Raw genomic sequence first — 13,776 nt, forward strand, 5'->3', positions numbered from 1 at the left:
TTGAAGTAAAGCAGATTGGATGTCATCTTGAGGCCAATGCCCACAAAGGTATCCCAACAATACTGAAAAGAATCTGATGGTAAGCATAAATTAAATACATGAAATATTTTTTTATTTTGTTTTACTAAAAATAATTTTATGTTTATTTATTTTGGAGGGGGAGAGAGAGAGAGAGAGAGAGAGAGAGAGAGAGAGAATTTGAAGCAGGATCCAGGCTCTGAGCTGTCAGCAGAGTCCGACGTGGGGCTCAAACTCACAAATTGTGAGACCATGACATAAGCCAAAGTTGGACACTTAACCAACTGAGCCATCCAGGAGCCCTGAAATATTTTTTGTTTTAATATTAATAACCATAATGTGCTAAGTTCTCCTTACCTAATAGGTTAACTTTTATACTGCAATATAAGTTTATACAAAAAATCAATCCAATTGTAAAAGGAGTACACGATAACTGTGTTATTACTTTTGATTTGATTTATCTTAATCACATAAAACATAGGCATTATAAGGAGAAAATGCATTTGTATATATACATAGATGTATATCCATACATGTAACATAAGACATAGTATAAAAAATAATATGTACATATAATTTATTTAGGAATAATATATATTATATTCTTATATTGCAATCAACAGCGTGGTTCAAATATTTGCTTACTTGTTTTAAGAAGTAAACAAACCAGGGGCGCCTGGGTGGCGCAGTCGGTTAAGCGTCCGACTTCAGCCAGGTCACGATCTCGCGGTCCGTGAGTTCGAGCCCCGCGTCAGGCTCTGGGCTGATGGCTCGGAGCCTGGAGCCTGTTTCCGATTCTGTGTCTCCCTCTCTCTCTGCCCCTCCCCCGTTCATGCTCTGTCTCATGAATAAGATAAAATAAAATAAAAATAAATTTTTTTCCCAAAATAAAATAAAAACGTTGAAAAAAAAATTAAAAAAAAAAAAAGAAGTAAACAAACCAAAAACTAATACCTGAACATGAGTTTGCTGTCTTAACATTTTTTTTTGGAAATATTGGTTAAAGATTCCTACTCTCCTGATACACTGCTTCCAAATATGATTTTATAAATCTGGTAAGAATGCTTATTTAGGGGCACCTGGCTGGCTCAATCAGAACATTCGACTCTTAATCTAGGAGTCGTGAGTTCAGACCTCATGTTGGGTGTAGAGATGACTTAAAAAAAAAAAAAGAGGCAGGTTCTCTTACACTGATTGCCTGAGTTGCACTGTAAGAAGCAACAACCTCTACTTCCTCTCTGCTATCTGCTCAGCAGTTGCAAAGCAGCAACTATGCATGAATGCATCTCCATCCACGCTGGCCAGGCTGGCATCGAGATTGGCAATGCCTGCTGGGAGCTCTATTGCTTGTAACATGGCATCCAGCCCAATGGCCAGATGCCAAGTGACAGGACCATTGGGAGAGGAGATGACTCCTTCAACACCTTCTTCAGTGAGACAGGTGCTAGCAAGCATGTGTCCATGGCAGTGTTTGTAGACCTGGAACCCACAGCCATCGATGAAGTTTGCACTGGCACCTACTGCCAGCTCTTCCATTCTGAGCAGCTCATCACAGGCAAGGAAGATGCTGCCGATAACTATGCCTGAGGGTCCTGCACCATTGGCAAGGAGATCATTGACCTTGTCTTGGATCGAGTTCAGAAACTGGGCAACCAGTGCACAGGTCCTAGAGCTTCTGGGTTTTCCACAGCTTTGGAGGGGGAACTGGTTCTAGGTTCACCTCCCTGCTGATGGAACATCTCTTTGTCAATTATGGCAAGAAGTCCAAGCTGGGGTTCTCCATTTACCCAGCCCCCCCATGTTTCCACTGTTGTTGTTGAGCCCTACAACTCCATCCTCACTACCCACACCACCTTGGAGCACTCTGATTCATGTTAGACAATGGGGCCACATCTATGACGTCTGTCGAATAAACCTTGGTATTGAATGCCCAAAATACACTAACCTGAATAGGCTGATAAGCCAAATTGTGTCCTCCATCACTGCTTCCCTCAGATTTGATGGAGCCCTGAATGTTGATCTGACAGAATTCCAGACCAACCTGGTGCCCTATCCCCGCATCCACTTCCCTCTGGCCACATATGCCCCTGTCATCTCGGCTGAGAAAGCCTACCATGAACAGCTTTCTGTAGCAGAGATCACCACCACCAAGGCATGCTTTGAACCAGCCAACCAAATGGTGAAACGTGACCCTTGCTATGGTAAATACGTGGCTTGCTGCCTGTGGTACTGTGGTGATGTGGTTCCCAAAGATGTCAATGCTGACATTGCCACTATCAAGACCAAGAGTACCACCCAGTTTGTGGACTGGTGACCCATTGACTTCCAAGTTGGCATTAATTACCAGCCGCCCACTGTGGTACCTGATAGAGACCTGGCCAAAGTAAAGTGAGTTGTGCACATGCTGAACAACACCACAGCCCTTGCTGAGGCCTGGACTCCCCTGGACCAGAAGTTTGACCTAATATATGCCAAGCATGCCTTTGTTCACTGGTATGTGGGTGAGGGCATGGAGGAAGGAGAGTTTTCTGAGGCCCGTGAGGACATGGCTGCCCTCGAGAAGGATTATGAGGAGGTTGGTGTGGATTCTGTTGAAGGAAAGGGTGTAGAAGAAGGAGAGGAATGCTAAAATTAACAATGTCACAAGGTGCTGCTTTTACAGGGAAGCTTATTCTGTTTTGAATATTGGGAAGTTGTGCTCTGAACAGTTAATTTTTATGTAGAAGTGTATTTTCTCATATACAATTACTGACCTATGCTTTAAAACACAACGCTTTGTTATAGATCCAAGCTGTCCATTTCTCTGATGAATTTGAATAAAGAATTCCCTGTCTTAAATGAAAAATAAAGAATGCTTATTTATTTTGAATTCATAAAATTATCTGCCCCAAATAGTGGTGTTAACTACATGAAGCATAAGATGACTTTGACTTGGTAAACATTTTGTCTTATTGCATATGTCTTATTGCATATGCAATATGTCTTATTGCATACGCATTACTTTTAAAAATTGTAACTATTTCCCTGTGCTATCACTAAACTGAAATTTTAGAGTGACAAATGTAAGAGGAATTAGGTAGAATAATTCCCCTTATAGGGATTGGAGCAGTTATTAGTTGTTACACAATATTATAGTATTTTTTAGTAACATTAACTTATAAAATTTTTGTCTTATAGCCTTCTACTTAAAATTCCTTTGGAATCACAGAAAATGAAAACAATGATGCAACGAATACAAAATGAAGGCTTGTGTTTAATTAAGGGATCTTCCTATTGTGCTTTTTTGGCCTTTGAGGAACATTGTATTACATTCTTTTAAAAAAAGAAAGCAAGAAGAAATGGAAGGGGAAGGAAAGAAAAGAAAAGAAATCTGGTATAGCACAAACTAATAATATTAGAAAATAAGTAAGACCTGAATCTAACCTTGTCAGAACCCATCGTCTGCTGGGAGAGTAAGATAGCTAAAGCTTCACAATGAAAAGCGGTGAACGTGTTTTCCACTGCCATGGTAACCACAGATTTGGAGCCCAACCTCCAGAGAGTTCAGGAGGACATCCTTAACTTCTGATGCCAAAATTTTGGAATGTTTTTTTTCTGAGTGAGCATGAGGAGAGCACTTTAAGAAGCTTCAGCTATGCTCTCAATTTGTATGCTTTTGAACATTTAGGTTCCACTCGGTATTTTGTAATTATAGGTATAAAACCTTTTCATGTCCACTAGAACAGGTACTAGATTGAATGCAATTGAGAGTTAAGTGTTTTAAGCCAATTAACAAAGGGTTTTTTTTTTTTTAATATTCTTTAACTGTTCTTTTGGTTTAATTATTTCAAGCTGACATTGCAAAATAATTTCTGTAGTTATAACTTACCAAATCTCAAATAGGACATTGATGCAATTAATAATGTTGCAATATCTTTTCTCTTCTAAATATATGGCATGTGCCTGGATTTTAGAGTTACAAAGTGTTGCATTTGGAGCCTTGCTTCATTACTAATAAGCTATTTAAACTGGAAGTTTATTTCATTTTAATTTTTTAAAGTTTATTTATTTATTTTGAGAAAGAGATACAGAGAGAGAAAAACCTGGGGGAGGGGCAGAGACAGAGGAGAGGGAGAGAATCCCAAGTAGGGTCCCTCCACACTGTAAGTGCAGAGCCTGATGCGGGGCTCAAACTCACAAACTGTGAAATCATGACCTGAACTGAAACAGAGAGTCAGATGCTTAACCAACTGAGCCACCCAGGTGCCCCTGATCTGGAAGGTTATTAACCTCTATGAGTCTTAGTTTTTTCATCTCTAAAATAGGGATAATAGCAACTGTTTGTGCTTTTTTCAGCACCTCAAACGTAGAAGGCACTGAATAAATCATTACAACTTGGTTGCCCTTTCCTTAAAGCTCATCCATAATTGAGTAGTCCAAGCAATGGTGTCTGTGTTTTGAGGACCTAGAAAGTGATTTGCAAAATTTGTTTTTACTCTTCTTACAAACTAATAAGTTAACATGTTACTGTTTTGTGGATCCTGGCCCAAAACTCAAGACTAATGGATTAGAAAGAAAGGACTTTGTTCTTTACAGCACAGTAAGCTGCATGAGTTCTGGGTGGATGCTATGCATGCAGTGAGTTTCCACTGAGGCTGAGAAATACTGAGCATAAGGAATTCATCACTTTTATAGTAAGCAGTAAGCAAACCTACTCTTTGTCTGGGGGAGACATTACCTCATCCTTCAGGGTTACTCACTGCAAACACAACCCTGAGAAATGTCCCAGGGAAGGAACAGAAAGAGCCTTGCATTTCTGGCATACCCAACAAGAATGTACATGGATGCTCAAGGCTCATGGTGAATTGCCTGTCCACTCCTACCTACCTCATAGGTGAGATTGTTATTTTTTTTTAAATATTTTTTTAATGTTTATTTTTGAAAGAGGGAGAGTGAGAGAGGGAGAGAGAGAGAGAGGGAGAGAGAGAGAGAGAGAGAGAGAAAGAACAAGTGGGGGAAGGACAGAGAAAGAGAGGGAGACACAGAATCGGAAGCAGGCTCCCGGCTCTGAGCTGTCAACACAGAGCCCAATGCAGGGCTCAAATCCACGAACCGCGAGATCATGACCTGACCTGAAGTTGGACTCTCAACCGACTGAGCCACCCAGACGCCCTGAGATTGTTATTAAAATACAGATTGAGAGGGGCTTTGAGCTAATTTTTAAAAATTAGCAAATGTGACAACTTATAGAATTTAGCATGATACCTGACACAGTGTTTAAATGAATAAGTTAATGAATAAGTGAGAAATATGCCCACGAAAATATAGTAAGTATATGCATTAAGTTGGCTTTTGTTGTAATTTTATTTTAAAACTAAAATAAATGTTAAATGGATACAAACTTGTAAATTAAAGTAAAACTATGTATCTTGATTATGGCTGTATTTTATAAAACCATGAGATAGCCAGAGTCCTACTAGGAAATGTAGAAATCTATCTGTGAGAGATAATAACAGAAATAAAAGGGGACTTGGCTGTTTGAACAGATAAATGGCCAGAATTGACAACATCAAAGTAAATATATTCATAATTATTGAATTTGGTAGTTATTGTTAACTGTCTTCAGCTATTTAAATTGTAATTTAGAGAAAGGAGTAAATACAATGAGTAACTGACCGAATATACAACATTAGAAAGTCCATAGGGCTACTCAAAACCCATAGGGCTACTCTACTAATCAGTTTTAACTCAGCAGAGCTACCTTACCTAGATATGCTTTTTGGCTTTCACACCACACCACTTCTTTTTATTGTTCCAAAGCCAGCCTTCTATATCATAAGACAGCTGCTTAATTGAAACTCAAAATATCTTTGCACAACAATTTCTTAACATGCTCTGATGAATTTTAGTTCTGCCTTTCTATAAAGTGCAAAATGTGGAGGGTATGCTCAATAGCTTTTGTCACCCTAAGAACAGCAGGGTATAAATTAAACAATCCATGCAGTGAGAGCAGATACTGCCCTCCTCACTTAAAGTCCACACTTACGATTTCCAAAATCCTCTGAAATATTGAATGCAACTAATTGCACCATAAAATATGAAAGCTTTAACCATGTTTGAAAGGTAAAGAAAGTTGAGCCATTACCAGAAAGGAAATCTTACAGATAAGTGAGCAAAAACCTGCAAGGAGTCGAGTTCTTACTAGTCAGATCATCCTGAGTCTATTGCAGATGGGCACTAAGGCTACCTTCTCATGGTCTCTCTCTCCTCCTCTCCTCCCTTAAGATCCTTATACAGTCCTTCACCCCTTCCCACCTTCTCCCTCCCCAGTCCCACCATCCTACGTCCTTTTCCTCATTCTCTGACTCAAAGTCCTTCTGAATCTGACAAACTAACTGTCTGAGCTAGAGAATGAGAAAAGAAAGTGAGGGTGGGAGGTTTGTGGGCACTACAGGCTATCAAAACCTACGCACAATGGAGAAGAGGGAAAATTGAATACCTTGAGATGAAAATCATGAAAACAACAAATCTTTCCCTTAACACAGAATCTAGTATGTAATTTTGCCGGAGTAGTATTTTTTTCTCCTACCTTATTCTTTTCATAGTATCCCTGCTTTGGGTAAGCCACGTCTCCAGCAGAGTTGTGGGTAACTATCCTGTCCTAGAAAAAGAATGGGAGGAAATAGAGTCTTTTGCCAAGAATACATGTTACTTTTGCATGTGGTTGGTTTATTCGCAGCATCGCATAATATTTTCTTATCTCGTAACTCATATTTCTCCACCCCAGTGATAGACCTTACCTTGATTTCTGAGTGTCATGGAGCACATAATGCAAACACAGTTGCTAAATTGCTCTCTTTATTATCTCCTGGATCATCTTTCCCTTACTTTTGATATCATACCCAATTTTTACCACCTGATGGTACTTATCAATTTCCCTCATATAAAAAAGGTATGTATACACACATCCTTCATATTCTCTGCTAGACTGTAAGCTAAGAACAAGTTGTATTTTTAATTTTTTATAAGCCCACCACTTGACATCTGATCAATATTAAGAACATATAAATAAAGAAATATTGGTTTAAAAAGAGGGTGAATAAACATTCTCTTTCTTTCTACAACTCTGTGATGACTGCTTTGGTTTTTCTTTCATTTGGCATCTTTAACTCTTTAGTAGTTTTACTGTATGGCTCTTGCTATAAAGCCTCCATCATCTTAACTTTCTAAGGCTATGAGATCTTCTCTATGCTACCTTTTTTTTTTTTTAATTTTTTTTTCAACGTTTATTTATTTTTGGGACAGAGAGAGACAGAGCATGAACGGGGGAGAGGCAGAGAGAGAGGGAGACACAGAATCGGAAACAGGCTCCAGGCTCTGAGCCATCAGCCCAGAGCCTGACGCCGGGCTCGAACTCACGGACCGCGAGATCGTGACCTGGCTGAAGTCGGACGCTTAACCGACTGCGCCACCCAGGCGCCCCTCTATGCTACCTTTATAACTGCTGTGATATGATGACACACTTTCATAGCTTTGTAATATATTTTTAATGTCATCTCTTATGAACATAAAACGAATTCTATGCAGACACATGGCAGAAGAGGCCACTTACAAAAGAGGTCTATTTTGTTATTTGCAATCTTCCCAAGTATGACCGTAATTTAATACTTAAGATTGAGAGGAAGCTGTCTTTCAGTTATGAGACATTTTATTAAATGTGACTGAGTGGGAAGTTTGGGAGGAAGCGATGAGTTTAAATTTAAAGAAAAACTTATTATGCACATATTAAGTAAATGTTTAAAACGGAAAATACTCTGCTGCTCTGCCCCCAGTCCTTCTAATAATTGCCTTTATAGCTCCATGACTCTAAATAGTTCATTACTTCTAGATTTATCATCTTTGTTTAATATGCACTACATCTTGACCCCTAATACAAATTACTTATCATACTAATTTTCCCATCCACACCTTCTGCCAAATTAAGTTGTTGCTTTATTTCCATTATTGATCCACCATTACTAGGTAAACATGGGTAAGTTACTTCACCCTCTGTTGCCTCTGTTTTACTGACTCCCAAATAAAGAAAATCTGAGTACTTCATATAATTGCTGTGGAAATTAAATGAGTTAATACATATGTAAAGAACTGTGTTTAGCACACAGTAAATATTATATAAGTAATGACTTCTTGTTGCTGTTTTCCTTCAAATGGTTACATTTATAATTAAAATTATATTCTGAAATATTGACTTCTCATTCCATCAGTTTAGAAAATATATGCTGGCTCCCTACTCAATGAGCTATTCTTGCATTTTCCTCCATCTGGCCTCTGATTTTGCCCTTCCAAGTGTATAGGAATTAAAATAATTAATTTAATTAAATGTGTTAATTTAATCCAATAATTAATTCTGCTTTGTAACCAATTGAGGTTTCTGTGTTTTGTAAGGAATGATCTTAAAAATTGAACCCCTCCCCGCAAAAGACAGCATTTACAGTATGGTAATGATGTGAACATTGTTTACTAAACAGTAAACTAGATGATCTACATCTTTATAAGTCCAAAATCATTACCATGCACCCATCAAAAAATGATATTCCAAACATTGATAAAATATTTCCTCTTCTCACATTCAATCATATATTCAAATAATTCCGTATTTTAGTTTACTATATTTAAACTTGTTTTATTTTGTTTGGGGGTGGATTGTGATTTTTTTGTTTTGTTTTGTTTTGTTTTGTTTTGTTTTGTTTTGTTTTAGTGAGTGAGAGAGAAGGAGAGAATCTTTTTTTTTTTTTAATGTTTATTTCTTAATTTTGAGAGATAGCATGCGTGCCTGAGCAGGGGAGGGTCAGAGAGAGAGAGGAAGAGAGAGAATCCCAAGCAGGCTCCACTGTCAGTGCAGAGCCCCACAGAGGGCTCAATTCCACAACCCTGGGATCATGCCCTAGGCAGAAACCAAGAATCAGCGCTCAACTGACTGAGCCACCCAGGCGCCCCTAAACCATTGTTTCTAATAAGGCTCTTATTTTTCACTGTTATTTCTAATTGCTTTCCTTTTGCCTTGCTGGTAAAAGAAACATAACCTTCCACCACATGCTGAAGATTACCCACCTTGTACGTACTACTATCTGTTGTATTACTATCCCAGGAATCTTCTGATTTCCTGCTGCCATCTGGACAAACATTGTCTTGATTTTCCTATGGCTTAGTTTCATTGTTTTAATGCTCTCCACATCTTTCACTTTATTCCTTGTTTTGCTAAAGTACATATTCAAATAACGTCCTCAAAAAAAGATGATTGGGAGGTAAACTTTCTGAGGTCTTGCATGTCTGAAAATGTATTCTTTGCCCTCATAATTGTCTGATAATTTAACTGGACATGAAATACTGAAATTTAACTGGACATAAAATACTGAGTTCAAAATCATTTCCCCCAGAAGTTTATAAACGTATTTCTTTATTATTTGCTCATATCCAGTGCTGCTAATTAGAAGACAGATCCCAGTTGGATACTCATTACTCTGTTAGTGAACCTGGATTTTCTTTGTGGAGGCTTTTAGAATTTTATCTTTATTCTTGGTAATTTGAAATATAAAGAGGACATATGTGTACGTAATTATATATATAACTTTATATTATATACATATTATATATTCTATACATAATATAGATTATATATAATATATATATTATATACATGTAGCTTACTCAATTCTTCATAGGTATTTTCTATTTAAAACTTTGTTTTCAGGGGCACCTGGGTGGCTTATTCGGTTGAGTGTCCAAATTTTGATTTCAGCTCAGGTCATGATCTCAGTTTGTTAGATGGAGCTTTGAGTCCTGAGTGTTTGGTACTGACAGCATGGAGCCTGATTGGAATTATGTCTCTCCTCTCTTTCTCTCCTCTCTTTCTGTATGCCTCTCACCCTACTCACACACACTCTCTCTCTCTCAAAGTAAATTAGCATTTAAATAAGTAAATAAATAAATAAATAAATAAATAAATAAAATAAAAATTTTGTTTTCAGTCCCCAAACATTTCTTTTCTTTTATAATTTCCTCCACCCTAATTCTTCAATTCTCTTTTTCTGAAATATAGGTTTGTCAAATGTTGGAGTTCTTGGAATGAGCCTCTAAATACCATCTTTCCATCTTTATCTTTTTCCTTCTCATTCTGGGAGACTTTCTTGCAGTCTTTCTACTGATTTTTTAAAAATAATTTTTTTCAAACGTTTTTGTGTCTTCTGATTATTTTTCATAGTTTCTGGCATAGTCCATAGTAGTTTTATGAATAAAATATCACTTTGAACTTTTCAGAGAGTACAGACCCAATTTTTAAAATGTTTATTTGTTTGTTTATTTTGAAAAAGAGAGAGCACGCTCTCAAGTGGGTGGAGGGGGAAAGAGAGGAAGAGAGAGAGAGAGAGAGAGAGAGAGAGAGAGAGAGAGAGAGAAAATCCCAAGCAGGCTCCGAATGAGCCACCAGGCGCCCCCATACCCAAGTTTTATTAGTGTTATAGGTTCTCTATCACAAACTGGCTCTGTTTTTGCCACCTTTTCTGTTTGTTTGTTTGTTTGTTCATCTTGCTCTTTTGCATTTAGACTGTTAATTTTCTTCATATTTCTGGGATACATATTTGTCCTTTTATGTTTATTAAAGAGTAGATTGATTTATACATGCTTGCATGGGTTTCTACTGCTGTGTGCTGTTTCTCCAATAGGCCTGACTAGTATATGCAGATGAGTTAAAGGTATTCGTTGGCCAACTTTATTTAGGCTTTTCACATAGAGAGCAAGAAGACAGTTTGGAGAACCACTAGAGAGTCGAGAGTGGGGAGGGGGTTACTTTGCTCTGGGATAGAACTCTTATACTAGAAGCCTTGGACCTCCCTAGGAAGTTCTTTAAATTTCTTTAGAAAACTGCCTCCACTCAGACCTACTGGTAAATTCAGGGCTTTTAATTACTCTGTTCCTACAGGGAGAGTAAAGTCAGGACAAACCGAACAGCTATTTCAGAAGTGAACTTACAACTATCCTGATAGAACATGCCAATTCCACAACTAGAGCCTCTCTAGTTTCCACTGGAAAGTCAGATTCCATCACACTATAGTTTTCTACTCCTTGTAAAGCTTCTCCAAGTATCATTTGTCAAGAAACTACTAAACATTTTCCATATTTCAGAAGTTCATTGAAAACTCTGGTTAAGTAATCAACCACTTTCCCATTTTATCTACTGTTATGCATTTCTTTACTGTCATTTAGTTGATGATAATGGAGGGGGGGGAGGAGCATTAAATAAGTGTAATCAGTCTATTAGCTTTATTTACTCATTTTGCAAATATTTACTGAGTGTATATCAGGTGTCAGTATTAACATAAGATTGGTTTGTTGGGCTGTAGATTTTCTCACTCTTGGAAGGCCATTTTTGGGGGAGCAAATCATTTTTAATTTTTTAAAAAGACATATACCAAAGAGTCATGCAATGCTGCCAGCATTGGATACAATCCTGGGCCACAAGTCCACACACTCCTTTGAAACTGGTCTTGTGACAGCAGAACCTTTCATTTTGTCTTTATTGTTTGCTATGAACTCCACATCCTTTTCAAAAAAAAAAAGAAACACACCATCTTTTCTCTGGTATGACTTTTATTGTTGAACTACCACTGTAGGATGTACCTTCTTTCTGAGGTCTAGTTTGCCTTTCTTCACTGTGGCTATCGCCATGTCACCCACACCAGCAGCAGGAAGTCTATTGAGTCATCCTTTGATCCCCTTCACAAAGATGATACACAGATTTTTGGCTCCTTTGTTGTCAGCACAGCTGATCACAGCTCCTACCAGAAGACCCAGGGAAATCTGGAACTTTGCACCCAAAGACCCATCATGTCCTTGCTTTCACATCTTGAATGCAGCCCAGGGGCAATTTTTCTTCTTATTTCATGTGTGTGAGACACAAAGAGCCCTGTAGCCTACCTCCTAACCATAGCTCCCCTGAAGAAAAACTCAATGGAGCTGATTACCTCTCTGTCTGAACCAGCTGCCAAACTCTCTCTCTCCCTTCCACGTTTCCTTTAGGTGTTTGTTACCTTTCTAGAACCCTGACCTTCCTTTCCAGTCTGGCTTCCACATATTCTTAAAAATATGGAATAAATAGCAAGCTATTGAAAATAATTATTAGGCCAAATTTGAAGGAAAAAGTAAAAATCTACAGAGTTACTCTAAAAAGGAAGCTGCTTTTGGCCAAAAACATTTTCCCAAGATCAAGAGTGAGAGTAGAATTTGACATTTTTATGGACTGCATGGCAGATAAATCCACCAGCTCTGGAACAAGGGTTTGGAGGTTGTGCTGTGCTCTAAAGGATCATCCCTGCAATAAACAGGGACTTCTTTCAAACTGAGAAAGAGCCCATGTAGAATTATAGCCCAGTCAGATTCCCTGGTAAGTCCAGAAAAAGTCAAGACATGAACTTGAGCAGGACATGCCTGCACACAAATACTAATTTTTCTGGAAGAACGTAACTTCAAAGTATTTTATTTTCAAACATAATGCCCAGGAACCATACGTAACCAAGCACCTCAAAAAATTAACTACCATGAGCAAGAAGCAGATCCTCAGAGAATTCAGATATTGGAATTACCACATGGAGACTCTAAAAACATGATACTGACCATTTAAAGGAATGAATACAGAATCAAAGATATCTTCAGAGAGTAGAAAACTGTAAAAAGTGATACCTGGGGTTAGGTCAGTATGGAAGATAGGGCAGCCTTTTAGGATGAGACAAGTTCAGGGTCCCCATACTACTTCGTCATCTTAATTCCATCCTAGAGCAGCCTTTTAACCTTGAGAACCTAACAAGAGAGGTACTAGACCCCTAAGGGGCTTAGAAAATAATAGCTATTAGCAAGAGCTGGCAGAATCTGAACACTTACTATACGTCAGATATTTTAGTCTGTTAGGGCTACCAAAGCAAAATACCACAGATGGGGTGACTTAAACAACAGCAATTAATTTCCCACAGTCTGGAAGATGGAAATCCAGGATTAAGGTGTCAGCTGGATTGGTTTCTCCTAAGACCTCACTCCTTGGCTTGCAGATGTTTGCCTTCTGTCTGTGCCTTTTCTTTGTGCTCTCACATTTCTGGGGATTCTTCCTCTTCTTATAAAGACTCAGTCATAGTGGATTAGGGTCCCATCCTTATTACTTAATTTAACCTTAATTCTCTCTTTAAAGATCTTAATCAAATACAGTCCCATTGAAAGTTTGGGCTTCAACGTCTGAATTTTGTTAAGAGAAAATATTTGCTAACTTTAAGAAGAATGTTATATCAATTTTTAGCTAACAAATGTTAATTAAAAAGTGAATAATATGGGGTGTGTGGGTGGCTCAGTCAGTTCAGCGTCCAACTCTTTGTTTCGGTTTAGGTCAAGATCTCATGGTTTGTGAGTTCGAGTCCCTCATTGGGCTCCACACTGACAGAGCAGAGCCTGCTTTAGATTCTTCCTCTCTCTTCTCTCTCTGTCCCTCACCCAATTGCGCTTTCTCTCTTACTCAAAATAAATAAACTTTTAAAAATGTGAATAATAATAAATAATAGAGATTGCATTTTATCATCATGATAGTTGTAATCTTTGTAGAACTTTGGTAGAACCATTTGACATATTAGAATTCATAGCATCAAACAAAATAATCTTCAAGAATTGAATTTTACTTTTAGCTATTTAATTTGATTTATATTTAAAAAATCTTTGAAGAAAAAAAACCCTTTGGAGAATTTT

General features: G+C 37.9%; 2 pseudogenes; one reads left to right on the forward strand and one right to left on the reverse strand.

Moving 5' to 3' along the window:
• Positions 1-1,282: 1,282 nt before the first annotated feature.
• Positions 1,283-2,705, forward strand: LOC121029627 (tubulin alpha-1B chain-like; annotated as a pseudogene).
• An 8,721-nt stretch (positions 2,706-11,426) lies between these two features.
• LOC121029628 (60S ribosomal protein L23-like) lies at positions 11,427-11,898 on the reverse strand (annotated as a pseudogene).
• Between the last annotated feature and the right edge of the window lie 1,878 nt (positions 11,899-13,776).

The sequence above is a fragment of the Herpailurus yagouaroundi genome, unplaced genomic scaffold, assembly GCF_014898765.1.
Source record: "Herpailurus yagouaroundi ecotype Mexico unplaced genomic scaffold, PumYag 139, whole genome shotgun sequence".
Lineage (NCBI taxonomy): Eukaryota > Metazoa > Chordata > Mammalia > Carnivora > Felidae > Herpailurus > Herpailurus yagouaroundi.